Source organism: Triturus cristatus, chromosome 5_2 (genome assembly GCF_964204655.1).
Source record: "Triturus cristatus chromosome 5_2, aTriCri1.1, whole genome shotgun sequence".
In the NCBI taxonomy this organism is placed as follows: domain Eukaryota; kingdom Metazoa; phylum Chordata; class Amphibia; order Caudata; family Salamandridae; genus Triturus; species Triturus cristatus.
The window spans coordinates 328,270,229-328,286,299 of record NC_140588.1 but is presented as its reverse complement, the minus strand read 5'-3'; the positions used below and the strand labels follow the sequence as shown (position 1 = coordinate 328,286,299).

At 46.5% G+C, this 16,071-nt stretch overlaps 1 protein-coding gene across 1 annotated transcript in view; it reads right to left on the bottom strand.

Moving 5' to 3' along the window:
* CAP2 (cyclase associated actin cytoskeleton regulatory protein 2) overlaps positions 1-16,071 on the bottom strand; it is a 472,201-nt gene that overhangs the window by 297,653 nt on the left and 158,477 nt on the right. The window lies entirely within an intron of this gene.

The following is a 16,071-nucleotide window of genomic DNA, read 5'->3' as shown; positions in this document are numbered from 1 at the left end:
TAGACCTCATGAAGCAAAATGCACTTCTGGTAATATAATATTATGTATTAAAGAACATCGTGCTTGAGGTAGGTTGACTTTCATGCCACTCTCTTGTGCAACTTATCTTTCAAATTCCTGTTAAATTCCTCGGTATCTATTCTTTCTCTTTACAACCCCCATGTTCACCCTCATCCACATTTGTTTCATGACATCTCTGATTCACACATGTTGACTCAGGACAGAGAAATTCTTTAATCTTGTATGTTAACAGCATAATTAAATAATGTGATCACTTCCATAGGTTTGGTGGATTTTGACCGGTCACATCTCCTCACAGGAACCTTTATCTACACCACATCTCCTATCTTCACTTCAGTATCTAAAGCTGCCTTCATCATGTCATAGTCAGACTTTCACCTCATTGCTTATCTAACTTTTTTATTCTCCATTCATCATCCTTACTCACACTCACGTCACCCTTTTGCCAATGCAGCCATCCAGGAGACTGCATGGTATTAGGCTTCCTCTCTCTAGATAATTCAAATGGAGCTTGGAATTGCAGTTTCTCCTTCGTCCATTAAACTCTCAACTTTCCCATTCATTTCAGAGTGATGCAGTGCACTTTTCTTCTGCAATGTGCTACATTGTCTAAAAGAAAATCTCCAATTTTCTGGATGACATATGAACACCATTGTCCTTTAGTATCATGGTTGCGAATGTCTGAAGATTTCTTCGAGACATTTCATCACAGTGCCTGTACCAATGTATCTGACACATGCTACCACAAGCCATCCTGAAAACATATCCACCAGTACTACTAAATATCATCTATTCCCTTCACCTGTCAAAGAACCTACAATATCCAGTGCTAATGCCTCCCAACTGCTTGAACGTAACTGATGATAGAATGGGAGGTGTTTTACAGACTTTGCAACTTAGGCAACACAATGCGTTCTCCTCTTTTCAAATGCACTGATAAGTCCTGGCCACCAAAAATCTGATTTTAGCCTTTCCTTAGCCTCAACAATGCCTAATTGCCCTTCATGAGCTACGTTTATAGGTTTATCATGCACGCCTGCGGGTGGTACCAGTCTCTTGCCACTGAACCACAAGTCCATCTGACTTGAAAATACCTTTTTGAAATTCCCAAAATGCTTTTCACTTTTCATCTAGTAGATTTTGCCCACTAATTTGTTTTCTACAAATTTCAAAACTTTCTGCACACTGATAACCTTATTCTCTTCCTTTCTCAATTTATTTTTGTGACATATTGAGTAATCAAACGGCATTTCATTGGTTCGCTCAACTTCTTCATGGTCTTCAGCACCTCATTCATTGTTACCCACAGCCAATCTCCAAAGACAGTCTGCACCACTGTTCTTGATGTTCTTGACCTTGATGTATCATCCTGTAGACTGATAACTCCCCTAGCAATCCCAGATGAAAGTGCATCCAGACCTTCTTCATAAACAAGCATTGGATTGGCCAATAGGTCTCGCTTGTGGGACCCTCTAAGTATTTAGTTATGCAGCACAATATCCTTGGTGCAACCACATCAACTGCTGCGTGGCTAAACACTTAGAAGGTCCCAAAGGCGAGACCTATTGGCTATGCCAATGCTTGGTGTGGTTGTGTGTGTGGTTGTGTGTGTGTGTGGTTGTGTGGTTGTGTGTGTGTTTGTGTGGTGTGTGTGGTTGTGTGTGGTTGTGTGGTTGTGTGTGTGGTGTGTGTGGTTGTGTGTGTGTGTGGTTGTATGTATTTGTGTGTGGTTGTGTGTGTGGGTGTGTGTGGTTGTATGTGTGGTTGTGTGTGTGTTTGTGGTTGTGTGTGGTTGTGTGTGTGTGTGGTTTTGTGCGTGGTTGTGTGTGTGTGTGGTTGTGTGTGTGGTTGTATGTGTGGTTGTGTGTGTGGTTGTGGTTGTGTGTGGGTGTGGTTGTGGGTGAAGGTGTGTGTGTTTGTGTGTGGTTGTGTATGTGGTTGTGTGTGTGTGGTTGTGTGTGTATATGGTTGTGTGTGTGTTTGGTGTTATGTGGGTGGTTGTTTGTAGTTGTGTGTGGTTGTGTGTGTGGTTGTGTGTGTGTGGTTGTGTGTGTGTGGTTGTGTGTGTGGCTGTGGGTGTGGCTGTGGGTGGTTGTGTGTGTGGTTGTGGGTCGTTGTGTGTGTGGTTGTGTGTGTGTGGTTGTGTGTGTGGTTGCGTGTCTGGGTGTGTGTGGTTGTGTGTGTGTGGCTGTGTGTGTGTATGGTTGTGTGTGTGTTTGGTGTTATGTGGGTGGTTGTGTGTAGTTGTGTGTGGTTGTGTGTGTGTGGGGTTGTGTGTGTGGTTGTGTGTGTGTGGTTGTGTGTGTGTGTGGTTGTGTGTGTGGCTGTGGGTGTGGGTGGTTGTGTGTGTGGTTGTGGGTGGTTGTGTGTGTGGTTGTGTGTGTGTGTGTGGTTGCGTGTCTGGGTGTGTGTGGTTTTGTGTGTTGTTTTGTGTGTGGTTGTGTGTGTGGTTGTGTTTGTGGTTGTGTGTGTGGTTGTGTGTGTGTGGTTGTGGTTGTGTGTGTGTGGTTGTGTGTGTGTGGTTGTGGTTTTGTGTGTGTGGTTGTGTGTGTGTGTCGTTGTGGTTGTGTGTGTTTTGTGTGTGGTAGTGTGTGTGCGGTTGTGTGTGGTTGTATGTGTGTGTGTGGTTGTGTGTATGGTTGTGGTTGTGGGTGTGTGTGGATGTGTGGTTGTGTGTGGTTGTGTGTGTTGTTGTGGTTGTGTGTGTGGTTATGTGTATGGTTGTGAGTGTGTGGTCATGTGTGTGGTTGTGTGTAAGTGTGGTTGTGTGTGTGATTGTGTGTGTGCGGTTGTGTGTGTGGTTGTATGTGTGGTTGCATGTGTGGTTGTGGTTGTGTGTGTGGCTGTGTGTGTGGTTGTGGTTGTGTGTGGTTGTGGTTGTGTGTGTGTGGTTGTGTGTGTGTATGGTTGTGTGTGTGGTTGTGGTTGTGTGGTTGGGTGTGGTTGTGGTTGTGTGGGTGTGGTTGTGTGTTTGGTTGTGTGTGTGGTTGTGGGTGTGGTTGTGTGTGTGGTTGTGTGTGTGTGCTTGTGTGTGTGGTTGTGGGTGTGGTTGTGTGGGTGTGGTTTTGTGTGGTTGTTTGTGGTTGTCATTGTGTGTGTGTGTGTGGTTGTGTGTGTGGTTGTGTGTGATTGTGTGTGTGTGGTTGTGTATGTGGCTTGTGTGTTGTGTGTGGTTGTGTGTGTGTGGTTGTGTGTGTGTGGTTGTGTGTGTGGTTGTGTGTGTGGGTGTGGTTGTGGGTGTGGTTGTGTGTGTGTGGTTGCCAGTGTGGTTGTGGGTGTGGTTGTGTGTGTGTGGTTGTCAGTGTGGTTGTGTGTGGTGGTTGTGGTTGTGTGTGGTTGTGTGTGTGGTTATGTGTGGTTGTGTGTGTGGTTGTGTGTGGTTGTGTGTGTGTTTGTGTGTGTGGTTGTGTGGTTGTGTGTGGTTGTGTGTGGTTGTGTGGTTGTGTGTGTGGTTGTGTGTGTGGTTGTGTGTGTGGTTATGGGTGTGATTGTGTGGTTGTGTGTGTGGTGGTGTGTGCGTGGTTGTGGTTGTGTGTGTGTGGTTGTGTGTGTGGTGTGTGTGGTTGTTTGGTTGCTGTATGTGTGTGATTGTGTGTGTGTGTGTGTGTGTGTGTGGTTGTGTGTATGTGTGTGTGGTTGTGTGTGTGTGTGGTTGGGTGAGTGTGTGGTTATATGTGTGGTTGTGTGTGTGGTTGTGTGTGGGTGGTTGTGGGTGGGTGTGTGTGTGTGGTTGTGTGATTGTGTGTGTGGTTGTGGTTGTGTGTGTGCTTGTGTGTATGGTTGTGGTTGTGTGTGTGACAGTAATACTAAAAGCATATCAAAATAATGGAACACAGACATCGAGTTTGTGGAAAGAGAAAGCACATTGTGTAATGTTGCTCACTGTCCCCAATGACTGTAATGTTGCTCACTGTCCCCAATGATGTACAGGAGCCAAGGCTTATGTGTAAGTACCTTTATTGGAGTACTTTTGCTGTAATCACCAAGAGAGCGCCGGGCAACAGGCTCCGATCGCTTCTCTCGCCACGCGATCATTCGCGCATGCGCTGTAGCGTCCAAAATGGCCGCTATGCGCATTGCCGTCGTTACGTAGTGCGCGTCAACTAGACCGCGACACTACATATCTCCCCCTTTTATACCACACAAAAACAATGTACATGACTGGGGTGGTTAGTCCATTTCATAGTCTCTAAACTTGGATGGTATCACCACCGCTCGCCCAACTCGGGTGTGTCTTACCGGTGTGGTGTGTCCTTCTCGCCCCCCTTCTGCGACAGGGCTTCCCCTTCTTCCTTCAGGAGTACCATGTCATTCTCTCACTCCATTCTCCCTACCTTCCCGGGTCTTTTCCTCCATAGCCGGTCCTTCTTGTACTTGTCTCTCCCTGTCTTGATCTTCCGGAATGTTCTCTCCACACTCTCCCTTTGAAGCTCCTGCTTCTCTTGTCATCTCTTCTGGTAGTGTCACCTCTTCCGTGTCCTCCCGGGGCCATTGTAGAATTTTGTTGCATTTGGCCATACGGTCTTGGGACCACACATTTCCATCACTGAGCAACGCAGCTCGGTCATACACTTCTTCCACTCTTTTTGGGGTGGGGAGTATTTGCTTTCTCCCTTTCGCTTTAGAACAGCCAGCTTCACTCTGACCCACTCCCCTTTTTCCAAAGCTGTCCCTTTCACCTTCTTGTTGCGATTGTAGTATTCGGTGTATATATTCTGTGCCTTCTACAGGTTGTGTTGTACCACCGCTGGAGACCATTTGCTTGTGATAGTTTTCTCTTTCCAAGCAACATTGTCTTTGGTGAAGGGTTGTCTTCCCCTTAGGATTTGGAATGGACTGTACCCGGTGCTGGTGGGGGTGATGCGTTATGCCCATACCGTGCTTTGTACTTCCTTTTCCCAGTCTTTGCCCCTGGAGATGGCAGCCTATACGGAGCCCATTATCACCCTGTTGAACCTTTCCACCTGTCCGTTACTGGCTGAGTGATATACCGACGTATGTCTGAGTATAATGCCATTCCTTTCCGCAAATCTGGACCATTTTTCCGAGGTAAATTGGGGACCGTTGTCACTAATTATGGTTCTGGGGACGCCCTCCCTGAGGAATACCGTCTTGAGAAATCGCAGTATTGTGTCCGTGTCCATTTCCTCTTGAATGTGTGCCTCTGGCCACTTCGAGTATTTGTCCACTATCACGCATATGTACTTGGGTATCCCCTGATTGTCAAGTACAGTCCCCAAGATGTCCACTGCCACCTCTTCCCAGGGGTTACAGGGGTTCGTTAACTTTCCGAGAGCAGGCCTCATTGGTTTTAGTATTTTGTCTGCTCCTGGGCACTGCACGCAGTCTCTTACATGCCTCTCCACCTGCAGATCCATCCCTGGCCACCAATACGTTTACTTGGTTCTGGCTTTCGTCTTCACGATTCCCAGGTGTCCTTCGTGTATTATGGACAACAGATCCGGTATTATGTTTGCAGGTGGGACCACCCTATTTCCTCTGTATACAAACACCCCATCGTTTCCCACCGACAGCTCCTCCCTAACCTCGTAGAACTGTCGAACTTTGGGCGTCTGTTGTCTCCTTTCCGGCCACCCTCGCACAATGCATTTCTTGATTTCTTCCAGGTCTCTATCCGCTTCATACGCATTCTTCCAATCCTGTCTACTTATTGCCCTTTCCAGATCATCTGTTAGGGCTACCATCTCATCGTCTTCTTCAGTGCCGCTGGTGGCACTTTCCATTGCTGACGCCCTGCTGAGATAATCCGCTATCTTGTTTCTTGAGCCTGGTATGTATTCCACATCATACCGATATTCCAAGAGTTTTAGCGTCATCTTCGCTATCCGGGGTGTTGCGCTGGCATGGCCACTTGACGTCAAAACCTTCACTAGGGGTTTGTGGTCCGTTTTCAACTGGAATCGCGTGCCCCACAGGAACTGGCGATACTTCCCCATGGCCCATACTACAGCCAACATCTCTTTCTCGATCACACTGAACTTTTGTTCCGAGTCCGTTAGTGTCCTGGACGCGCAGCTGATCGTCTCCTTCACGCCTCCTTGTCTCTCTTGCATGAGTACTGCTCCTAACCCTTTTTCGCTGGCATCTGTCATCAATATCGATCTTCCCTGGGGATCGTACCCATGCAGCGGGATAGACTGGCTGATTTCACGTTTGACCGTGTCAAACTCTTCTTGTGCCTCTTCCGTCCACGCAAACGTTGTCTTCTCCCTCGTGAGTTGTCTCATGTTGTGTGTTTTCGTGGCGAAGTGGTGGACAAACTTACTATAATATTCCGCCATCCCTAGAAAGGACCTTACTTCTTCTTTGGTGGCGGGCGGAGGCGCATCACAGATGGCCTTCACGTTCCCTTTCTTTGGTGTTATCCCCTTTTCTCCAATTTCATGCCCCAGGTATGTGACTGATGGCATTCCGAAGTGACACTTCCCCCACTCTGCCGTCAGTCCATTTTCCTCCAAGATCTTCAGTACTACTTCTAGCTTCTCATTGTGGTCCTCTTGCTCCTTCCCCATCACTAGGATATCATCCTGGAAGTATTGTACTCCCTCAATACCTTTGAACAGGTGGGCCATTAGCTTTTGGAAGACTGCCGCTGCCGATGCTAGCCCAAAAGGCATGCGGCAGAACTGATAGCATCCAAACGGAGTTATGAATGACGTCAACTTCTTGCTCGTGGGGTGCAGAACTACCTGGTGGTACGCCGATTTTAGGTCGATGGTGGAGAACCATTTCACGCCTTTCGTACGTGCCAGCATTTCCTCAATGCGTGGTAGCGGGAACTTTTCTACCACAATGCTTTTGTTGAGTTCTCGGAGGTCCACACATAAACGCACCTTGCCTGACGGTTTCATGGCCACCACCAGTGGCGCCAACCATTCTGCGCTGTCGATCGGTTCAATGATACCTTCTTCCTCCAGTCTGTGTAGCTCCTGTTGCACTGCTTCTCTCACCGTGATCGGTATGTTTCTCACTTTGTGTGTAACGGGGCCGACATTCTCCTTGAGAATGATTCTGTGGGTAAATTTCTCTAGTTTACCGATCTTGCCGCCAAATATTTTCGGGTGTTCGCTTCGCCATCTCGCTGCCGTAGACCATTCTCCATCCAACGTCACTAACACTTGGGTGTCTCCTCCCGGATTCAATTGTATTCCCAACTCTCCTTGGTCCATCCACCCAAGGACTGAGGGTCCTTTCTCCGCGACGTACAGTTTGCACTGGGCGCTGCGTTATTTGAACTGGAAAGGCAGTCTCCTAAATCCTACCATTGGAATGGGTTCTCCCGTGTAGGTGACCCGTCGTATGTCGGGTGGTTCCAGATGTGAGCCTAGTGTGGGTTCAAATCTCGCATTCCACACAGATCTTTGGACGATCGTGTAGGGAGACCCCGAATCCGCTACTATGGTGATTTCTACCCCTCCAATGTGCATGTCGCACTGGGGTTTGCGCGCTCTTTTTCCATCGATGCCTAGTACTTGGTCTTCCACACATAGGACTTCGTTGTCTTCCTCCTGACCCTCATCTTCCTCTCCTAGGTCTTGTGTCACGAACTTCACAGCGCGTTGTTTCCCTTTCCTTCGACACACCTTCTCGTAGTGGCCGACCAGGCCGCAGAACGCGCACTTTGCTCTGAAGGCGGGGCACCGTTTGTCATGCGCCGCGTAGTTCGGACTCCCGCACCTGTAGCACCTCAACGTACCTTCCTTGTCCTGCTTCCACGTTTGTACCGGCTTTCCTTTCCCTCTGTTTGTTCCTTTGTACTCTCCTGGCACCGTTTTTCCTCTTCCATACTGGTCCGCATCCTCCACTTTGTTTATCGTGAGTCTCGGGACTTGTTCTCTCTTCGTTGCTTCTGCGCATCGCTTGGTTAGTTCTGGCCTTTTTACGATGGCTATCACGTCTTTTAGCGACGCATCCCCACTCGCCCACAATTTATCTTGAACTGTCTTACTTGTCGTATGCATTACTATTTGGTCCTTTATGAATTCGTCGTGTAATGCTCCGAATTTACACGTTATCGCTAGCTTCCTTAGTGCTGCCACGTAGTCGTCTATCGTCTCCCCTGCTTCTTGCTTCCTCTGCTGGAAATTGTAGCGGTCAATAGACGTGCAAACTGCGGGTCGGTAGTGGTTGTCTAAATCTTCAATGGCGTGTTTGAACACATCGTTGTCTGCTGCTGGTCGGGTGACCGGCGGTAAGTTTTGGAACACACGTATGCCTTCTGGTCCCAGATTATGTAAGAGTATCCTCTTCCTCCTGCTACTGGAGAACGCCTCCTCGTTCTCGTCTTCCAGTGCTTCAAGGTAATTTTTGAAGTACTCCCTCCAGTCTTCCCATTTCATTTGGGGCTCCCCTGGCCTTGGTAGGAACGGGATTGGCGTCGTTAATGCTGATGCCTGCGCACTCATCTTGGCTTCCGCCTGTTTCCTCTGGCTGCCTGGCGCTTCCGTCCTCTCCTCCCTTCTTCGGATCGTCTGGTTCTCTTCAGTGCTGCCTGCGCTGTCTCCACCCGCTTCCGCCAGGGTCTCTTCTGCACCTCGCTAGGGTAAGCCTGCTCACGCTTCCTTGCCTCTGGTTGGCACACTTACTTCTCTCGTGCCTCCCTCTGGCGTCCTTCTGCCACTGCCGCGCTCTTTCGGTGTGCTGGTGTCCGTCCTGTGCCTCCCTGGTCTGATTGCACTGTAGGACGTCGTCCCCTCTGGTTCTCCTGCAGGTCGGGGGCTTTTCCCTCACTGGGGTCCGACAGGGTCCACTCTGTCCCAGTCTCGTCGCCACTGTAATGTTGCTCACTGTCCCCAATGATGTACAGGAGCCAAGGCTTATGTGTAAGTACCTTTATTGGAGTACTTTTGCTGTAATCACCAAGAGAGCGCCGGGCAACAGGCTCCGATCACTTCTCTCGCCACGCGATCATTCACGCATGCGCAGTAGCGTCCAAAATGGCCGCTATGCGCATTGCCGTTGTTACGTAGTGCGCGTCAACTAGATCGCGACACTACACATTGTAAGTAAAAGGGGCGCAGCAAACACAACAACATGTTCTTTGATGTTTGATGTTCTTTGAACAGAACATCAAAGGGGCGCAGCAAAAGTGATCGCGGGCAAAAGTGAAATTGATCGCGGGCGCTTAATGATTATGATGAGGTTTGTCATATGGTGCCTCTGCTCCTAAGCGCGGGCACATGCACTGTAGCTCTAGGCTGGCCATGGTAGCATTTTTTGAGCCCTCACTAAAAGTCTCGCCAGACCAGCGCATGCGCAGATTCAGGCGAGACCTAAAAAAGTTTGCAGCGGTTTGTGGTCTACCAAAATGACAAATTCAGAACCCGACAAAAAGGTTTAGAATCTGTTTACTGCAAAACAAGTACCAAATCCTCTCTTTCTACTCGGAATAGGTTTTTATTCCGCTCTTAAAGCCTAAAGCCAGCAAAGTGAAAGCAATTATCCTTTCTTCACCATCCACTATTTGAATGAGAACAGCTCCCAGCTCTTTAGCGCTAGCATCAGTTTCAACCGCACACGCCGCCTTAGTGCCGAAGAATCGCCTAGCTGGTGAGGAATGTAAACACTTGCTAAGATGAAGAAATTCTCTGTCACTATCTTCAGCCCAAATGAACGAGTTTAAAAAAATAAATCACCTAATTTGGCAGTCTTGGTCCTCTGAAGCAGAGGGTTCCTCACTTCTTCAAATCGGAAGGGAGAAAGGCATTGTAAACCGCAACTTGTTGGCGGTTGCTCACACGTTTCTTATGCAGATAATGTACAGCGTAATAGCTATAATTCAGTACAAAAGTATGTTTAACAGTAGAACAGAATATTACATCAAAGGAGTCCCACATGAACACTTTTAGCACTGGCATTTATTTTGCAGAGTTGTTGGCGCTCAGTCCATTCACAGCAGTGTAATAATATAAACACTTGCTGAATAGTGTAAAACAACGAATGGCTCTAACATGCCTCAAGGACTTCCAAGCAATCTTCATCCTGCTGTGAACTCAAGGCCTGTGGTCCCTCATCTCCTCCAACTGAAATTTTCCATTTCAATAGAAGCATTGCGGCATCTCCTCGGATCACAGCCTTTATCAACTATACACAAATTCTTCCAACCTTATAACGTACTTTTTGTTAATTCTATTTCATGCTGCAACAGACAACATATATGTATATATATTTAGCTTCCATGTGATTTTAACTAAAGTGCACCTCCTCCAAGAAGCAGTGACTAGAGCAGGTGACAACGTTTTTTTTTTGCCTGAAACCTGCTTCCAATGAAGGTTAAGGGAACTGAGGGCTTGTTGCTATTTCAGAAAAAAGTTAAGACTTAGGGGGTGGTGAGTCATGCTGCTAAGTCAGCTGAGGTATGTCCTCTACTCATTTTGCACAGCAACATCCACTATTTCTAGAGATCTCCATCCTCCCAGTGGGAACATTTTTGCTGTGATGGGAGCCACATTGGCAGAGGCATCCTTCACAGCAGTGAAGTTTGCCATGTTTTTCAAGAAACAAAACTCAAAGTATAAGTTAAACTAATGGCATTGATGTGCAGGGATATTTCCCTGTGCCTGGGGGGGGGGGGGGGGCAATATTAATTTTCCCTGCATGTGTCTGTAGTAGATCGTGTGGAAGACACAGGAAGGGAAAATTAGTGACACTCAATACGGGAGCATGACTGTCACTGTGACCAGGCAGCCCCTTGGAGGACGGGCCACCAGGTGAAAGGTCTACTGTGCTGGCAGAGTCCCGCAAAGGCTCCACTAGTGTACACCCATTACCTCCTCCAACTCTAAACTGATCAGGAAAACTGCGAGTTTGGCAGGGTGAGAGCCCCAACTGACTTACATCCAGACTCCCGCCCCATATAACTCTAAATTAGGCCCCAAGTTTTCTGTTTGCCACTTGGATGCCCTTTTTAGGTTTGTAATACAAGACTACGGTTTCCAAGGATTCACCAGAAATGTTGTAAAATATAGGGAATACAAGGTTCAATGATCTTTGATGCAAAGGTAAGGAAGAGAACTGAATTTAACTTCAAAAGAATAACATATTCAAAACTTAGGCAAATAACAGCGGCAAAACATTTGTACTTGCATAAGGAGAGTTGCAGCACACCAATCCTTTATCTAATACTTCTAATGAATTATCTCTCAGGTCCTTATTGGAACTTTGGGCTGGCCCTCTCATTTTTATTACTTACTAGGTTTATAGTGCTTTAAAATTTCATATTGGAATTACCCTGCATTTTAAAAAATAAACTGCATCGCAGTTTCCAGCCTCTTTTCCAACAAGGAGACACTTATGTGTTTCATTTTTAGAATTTAAATATGCTGTGCAACCATTTCTTTCTATGCGAGGGCCCTCTAATGTGTATAAGTGCAAGCGAGTCTTCTGATGAAACTGGGAACCAAGTGGATGGCTTTAAAGCAGTGGTCACCATACTCCAGAGTTCCATTTTCACAATGTTTTTCTTCTGATCACTAGTACCTCTACTTAATGAGTAAGAAGTGCCACGCTTACCGGTTCTGGTAAGTTCATGCAATAAATCCCCCACTGTGAATAGCCACTGTGTAGTTATGGTTCAGATGGTGTTTCCTTTGAATATGTATTTTTTGATTTGCCTATAACTTTTGACCCCATGGATGGGGTTGCAAAAAACCTTCCAGTCTACTTACTCAGTTAGATATTTTTAGCATGTTGAGATACAATAAGATCCGTTAATGGGAAAAAGCGAATGGAGGTTAAAAACAAGTGAGTTCCCATTTTAGCTCTCAGAGGGAATTTTGCCAAATGATAAAATAAATGCTTTGCCAATGCTGGTTATGTCTGGTTTTAATGTACCAACAGATGTAAACACAGGCCTTCATTCACATGTGCTGTTTGGTTGTGTTGTTTGCACAAATGTTGATTATCACATTAAAGCCTGTCTTACTGGCTTGCAAATGCAGAGAAAAGTAGCAAAAAATATTACTTTGTATGAATGCATATAGGATAAAAAGAAGTGAATTTGGCAAACTGCATAGTTGAGTTTATTATTCAGATTTAGAATAATCCCTTGTGCATTCAAATTGAAGCACTTTATGTAAAGCGAAATAATACATCGCCAGCTTACAGCATGAGGTGTGAGAGTAATAATCCTCTGGATAGAGCCAAGACAAGGCCCACTTTTTGCATTTGTATTGCTAAAAATATATCTTTCAGACACTTGCTTTGTCAAACCAGAACTTAAAAGGGAAGTTTACCTCAAAGAGATTGACTGTGATTTCACAATATTAGAATAGTCATGCACTGATATTTGGTCTTTCAGGTGTACATAAACTCCACAAACAATGAAAGTCAACCTTAACCGCCCAAAGGGATAGCATAAATACGAATCTGAGAAAAGGATTCCCTTTTGTGCAATTTACTCAGCTGGAGCATAGATTTGCTAATCAAGAGGCTGTGAAGATGCACTAGACACTGATGTAAACAGTCAAAGGGCCCTGCCTGGATACTGCTTAAAGACTGAACATGTTCTTGCTGTGTACAGAGACATTTCTACTTTTATTTTATACAATCAAATTTTATACAATCTGTGAGAAGTTGGCCTTGCATATGCTGGTCACTAGTTATAGTGGCCACCTTGCACCAGTCCAATTCGTCTCTTATGGTAGATAGGTTTAAGACAACCTTTTAAAGAAAGCTATCCTAGTGGTAGCTGTGGAGAGCAGCCTTCAGGCTAAGTCTCAGAGGAATGTAAAGCAGCTTGTTTTACCTTATAATCTCTTGAATTACCAAATGAAAGGACACCACACAGGTATATATATCAAATATATATGCATTTATTTCTAGACACACTCTACTAATCTCTTTATGAGATTAGAAGCCAGGAACACATTCAAATATCAATGTTTCACAATAAGTTAAGCACAAATATGGCTGGGGCCCTAGGGGCGTACCAGACCATATACTAAAAAAGAGGTTTAGGAAAGTCGACTTGCAGAATGACAAGGCCTACGGCCTGTAGAATCGCTGGGGCTTCACTAATGCAGTAAAAGCAGGTAAGTAACAGACCCACGGGAGACGCATGCAGTGTGAGAACACAGCTGCGGGTTCCTTATTGATTACAATAGAGCAAGTCGCGGTTAGATTTTTAAAGTTTTAGGGTACTTCGAGGAAGTCTACAAGCAAGCCACTTACAAGGTAAGTAATTCGAGGGCCAACACACACTAGGGCACCAGAGTGCACGAGTTACCTCACCCAGGGAAGCCGGGTGCATAGGTGTCTTTTGGAGTCGGGTCGGGTCGCTGTTTTCTATGGAAGCCAAAGAAGATTTGCTGCTTGCGAAGACTGAAGAAGTGTCCGGTGGAATCCAAGGCTGGATTCTAGATGCAGATGACCTGAAAATTGAAGGGACAGTGTTCACAGTCACTTGCCAGTGACCCAGGGCCAGGAAGCTGGATGCCCACGGATGTTGGGTGATTTCAGGTGATCAAGGGTGTTTTGACTCTTCGCTCACGAGATCCAGGAGAGATCGATGATGACCAGCAGCTGGATTCGGAGTGTCCCACGACGTCTGCAGCTGACTGCGGTATCAGTAACCAGATTAGAGCCAACAAGCCTTGGCAACAGCAAGTCTCGTGAGATGTGGAAAAAGTCAATGGTGCAGACCAGCAAGGTCTGAGGGACTCGCCCAGCGAGGGTAAATGAGGGCAGGCCTGGAGCAACCAGGGAAGCCCTTTGAGTCGATAAGAAAGTCTTCGGGGGACCCACTAGCCAATGGGCAAGGGATCGCAAAGATGCCTCTTGAGGAAATGCTTCACAGGAGCCTACGGTCACTCGGGATGGGGTAGGCCTCTAATTTTCACTGCAAAACCTGCTGGAGGCTTGGGCCACAAATGGTCCAAAGCACAAGTTCGTAGAACATCGTGAAGGGGTTGCACTCGACAATTGTGCACGGATCCCAGGTATTGCGGTTCCTCGTCACTCGTGGGGTCCAGACGCCACAGCTTTGCTGGGGACTCACAATGGCCGACGACAGGTCAGGAAATCCACTTCCGGGGCTGCAGGGACTTCGGACTCCGACGGGAGCGGGAAAGTTTGCGACCGTTGATTCAAGTTTTGGGGCCTGCCAAGCAGGGGAGTCACTCCTTGACTCCAAGGGACATTCTTCCGTCTTCCAAAGGTAGTGGAACGTCGAAGGACCAGGATTCTTCTTGAAAGCGTCGCCCAGGGTTATCTGATTTGCAATGGCAAGGATTCCCTAACCTTTACTGCAAGGAAGGGAGGGACTAGCTCTATGACCACTCCTCTGGGAGGGTCAGTGGGGTGGGTGGTTACACCCACTTCCCTTTGTCCAGTTTTGCGCCAGAGCAGGGGCAGGTAGCCCCTGAACCGGTTTGAGCTGGCATATGCACAGAGGAGCCTACTGTTCCCCCAGTGCAGGACTTCAAAGCACTCTAAGAGTGCACCCACCCAGCTCCAATACACTAAACCCTGTCTGGAAGGTGGTGACACCTCCCTGTGACAGGATGCCTTTTGTTGGGCCTCCTCCACTGCGAGTTTCAGTCAGCAGCAGGAGGGCAGCCAGTGTCTGTGCTGGTGGCATCCATTGTGTGATGCCAGGGCTCTTTCAGATTTCTATTGTGTTACCACAGTAGGTGCATGTCGTCCCCTCTGGAAGGGTGGGATCATACTCCCACACCAGTTACTGGTGTGGGGGTATGATTCCAAGATGTTTGACACCAAACACAACATGTTTTGATGCAGTCACTCCAAAGTTAGCATTAACCAAGAGGTTATAATGCACTTAAGAGTATATGGTTTAACCGCATCCACAAACAGCCACAGGGAATAGACCCTGCCAGCTGCAGAGGGGCCCTGCTCAGGCAGAGGCACCCCCTCACATTGTAAACCAAGCACCCTGCCCTCAGGATTGACAGGGCCTGCCTTAGGGGTGACTGATAGGTTTATATGTGTGTGTATGGTGAGATATAGGAACCTATACCTCTGTGAGGAGTGCTAACACTACCTCACCCAGGCTGCAGTAGCAGGCCTGGGGTGTCAGATTTAGTCTGCTTCCCAGGGGTGGAATAATACATGCTTCAGCCCCTGGTAGGCCTGTAAAGTACTTATGCCCTTGGTACCTAAGGTACCATATACTATGGGCTCAGAAGGCACCACAGTGACCAATCACTAGTGCACCTAATATGCAGTCATTTAGAGAGAACAGAGAGACTGGTGCCCTGATTAGCAGGGACCCAGCCTGACTATAGCCAGAAACCAGTGATAACATCAGAAACAAAGTGGGGGCAACATAAGTGCAGATCCTACTCTCCTACACAATCCACAAATCATACATATGTATTCTAAAAATATATTACAGACATTTTCATCGTTATTAATACATTTCTTGTACAAACCTTTTAGTTTCACACAAATCAATACATCTCTCCTTGTCCAACAATTAAAAACACATGAAGACACAATTTAAAACTATTAATCAAAAACGTTCCTAGATAACATTTAGTTAAAAAATGTACTATAAAATGATTTGGTCTAGATAAAGTACTGTCTATCTGGCACCACTGAATTAAAAAGGAACTAATATTGAGGTTCATATTGGTAAAATGTTCTTTTGTTTACATGTTTATCATAATGAGTAGGCAACCAACTAACTGCAGCATAAACAATACTTAGGTGAAAGTGGAGAAAAACAAAAAACACTATCAGTTAATCATAGCGAATATCAAGAGGCAAGAGTATTAAATAAATTTCTATTGATAGCCGGCTCAAGAGCGCATCATTCATAACAATCAACAAACTGTAGTATAATTCTATGAAATAAGCTGCAGAACCATAACTGTTGACTAAAGAAAGGTTCTTGAGGGTATCCAACACATAGCCCTTGTCTTATCTTGTACTACAGCATTTGTAAAGAGTGTCAGACTCCTAACAAGGCTTCAAGGTGCTTCTGAGTGGTGGACTAAGAGAGTGGTCTATTTGCTGTGCATGGATGGTTGAGTTGGGGTTTATAGTGCGACCATCATGTCTGACATG